Source organism: Bombus vancouverensis, unplaced genomic scaffold (genome assembly GCF_051014615.1).
Source record: "Bombus vancouverensis nearcticus unplaced genomic scaffold, iyBomVanc1_principal scaffold0063, whole genome shotgun sequence".
Classification (NCBI taxonomy): Eukaryota; Metazoa; Arthropoda; class Insecta; order Hymenoptera; family Apidae; genus Bombus; species Bombus vancouverensis.
Window position 1 is genome coordinate 62,501 of NW_027468954.1, and position 2,500 is coordinate 65,000.

General features: G+C 49.4%; 1 non-coding gene across 1 annotated transcript; it reads left to right on the forward strand.

Annotated features, from left to right (window-relative positions):
* Positions 1–2,208: 2,208 nt before the first annotated feature.
* LOC143304905 (5.8S ribosomal RNA) lies at positions 2,209–2,363 on the forward strand. The gene has a single exon (XR_013061579.1). It is a non-coding gene; the product is annotated as a 5.8S ribosomal RNA (ribosomal RNA).
* The last annotated feature ends 137 nt before the right edge of the window (positions 2,364–2,500 follow it).

Here is a 2,500-nt window from a genome sequence, read left to right on the forward strand (position 1 = left end):
ACCGTACGAACGAATATAAAAGTCCATGCAAACTAATAAGAAAATCTCTAAAGTGCCTCGTGTCGGAGAGATCATGCTCGCCTATTCTCTTCTATGTTTCGTGGTCTGTGTTGCGTTTGTTCTCCTCCTAGCAACGGGACATATCGAAGACTCCTCTTTGGGATCGAACGAAGCGTCTAGAACGAGTCGACGAGAGCGAAAGAACTTGTAGCGAGTCGCGCAGAGCGAAAGGATACCGATATACATCTTCGAAGGTTCTCTTCGAAGATCCATGGATACCTTCTGCGTCGACTTCTCTCGTCTCTTTCATCGAAACTCTCGTCGTTCTCGAAACGTGCTTCCTACCCACAGGGCGTGTGCTCTTCGTGTGTCGTTTCGTTCGAAATAACGAAACCACGTGTAACATACTCGTGGATCGGGTAACCTAGAACGAAGACGCATCGCGTGGATGTTGGCCCGCTATGCGACGATGACCGATGATGATGATGATACGATGTCGATGTCTATGTCGATGTCGACGACGACGACGATGAAGACGATGTGTAGCAACGATTCGTAACTAGTGTAGCCGAAGTTCGTTCAGAGGGGAATGCCGCCGGCTTCGAAGCCTCGATGTCGTGAGTCGGACACCCGTGCCGTCGCTAGAGTTTTTCAAACTCTGCTTCTGGATATTGGGACGAAAGACCGCTCGAGGACGACGACAGCCGTGCGTGCGTATCCCATCGAATTTTTTTACACCACCTGAACGAGACTAAAGTTTCGTCTAGTTGATCGTCTACCGTCGCATAATGTATATTATATACCGTTCAGAGGGGACCGGCTGTCTATCCTCGTTGTCGTGAGTCGGACACCCGTGCCGTCGCTAGAGTTTTTCAAACTCTGCTTCTGGATATTGGGACGAAAGACCGCGCGAGGACGACGGATTCGAGTTCCATCGAATTTTTGATGTACACACTACCTGAACGAGACTTAAAGTTTCATATAATATACCGTTCAGAGGGGACCGGCTGTCTTTCCTCGTTGTCGTGAGTCGGACACCCGTGCCGTCGCTAGAGTTTTTCAAACTCTGCTTCTGGATATTGGGACGAAAGACCGCGCGAGGACGACGGATGCGAGTTCCATCGAATTTTTGATGTACGCACTACCTGAACGAGACTTAGTTTCATCCAGTTTGTCGTCTATCATCGCATATATATAAATACCGTTCAGAGGGGACCGGCTGTCTATCCTCGTTGTCGTGAGTCGGACACCCGTGCCGTCGCTAGAGTTTTTCAAACTCTGCTTCTGGATGTTGGGACGAAAGACCGCGCGAGGACGATGGATGAGAGTCCCATCGAATTTTTGATTTACAAGACACACACACTACCTGAACGAGACTAAAGTTTCATCGAGTTTATCGTCGTCGCATAACCCGTTCGGAGGGAACCGGCTGTCTATCCTCGTTGTCGTGAGTCGGACACCCGTGCCGTCGCTAGAGCTTTTCAAACTCTGCTTCTGGATGTTGGGACGAAAGACCGCGCGAGGACGATGGCTGCGAGTACCATCGAATTTTTGTTTTTTTTTTTTTAAAAAAAAACATCACCCGAACGGAGATGTGTTCTATCTTTCGTCGATTTTTCATGCTTTCAGTCGTCGCGTGGTCGCCATCCGTTCGGAGGGGATCGCCGGCTTCGAAACCTCGATGTCCTGAGTCGGACACCCGTGCCGTCGCTAGAGTTTTTCAAACTCTGCTTCTGGATATTGGGACGAAAGACCGCTCGAGGCGGACGGCCGCGCAAATCCCATCGAATCTTTACTATCACCCGAACGATGGAGAGATGCACGCGCGCTGTTTCTTGAATAATTGGACGAGAGAGTAGAATCAAACACATATAAAACATGGGCTAGCCACCGTCCTTACTCGTTCGCGAGATCGTGTGCTGTACAGAGGATTCAGAATCGGGTGTATATATCCCCGTCGTTTCCTGACGAACGGAGCTTCGATCTCGATGGTTGTTATATATCATAATGTACTTTACGCCCGGCCGGCGAACGCGCGTATCTTCGCGCGTTCGTCGGTTTCTTTTTTTTCGAACGTTTTTGTGTCGTCAATCCTATGGCGACTTCTGCGCGTTCGATTCCCGTTGGTCGAACGTGACGGAACTCGGCTTCGCTAGAACCGAGAAGAGTACATTTGAGTATTGAACTGTTGCAAAATTTATAAAAGATTACCCTGAACGGTGGATCACTTGGCTCGTGGGTCGATGAAGAACGCAGCTAATTGCGCGTCAACGTGTGAACTGCAGGACACATGAACATCGACATTTCGAACGCACATTGCGGTCCACGGATACAATTCCTGGACCACGCCTGGCTGAGGGTTGCTCACGTAAACCTAAGACTGTTTGCGTTGCGTATCGTTACTCTCCGTATCTGTCTCTCTCTGTCCCTTCTTGCCTTAACAACCCGCCGTCGTTCTTCTTTATATAAGAGAACGTTTCAGAGTCGGACGAAGGTACAA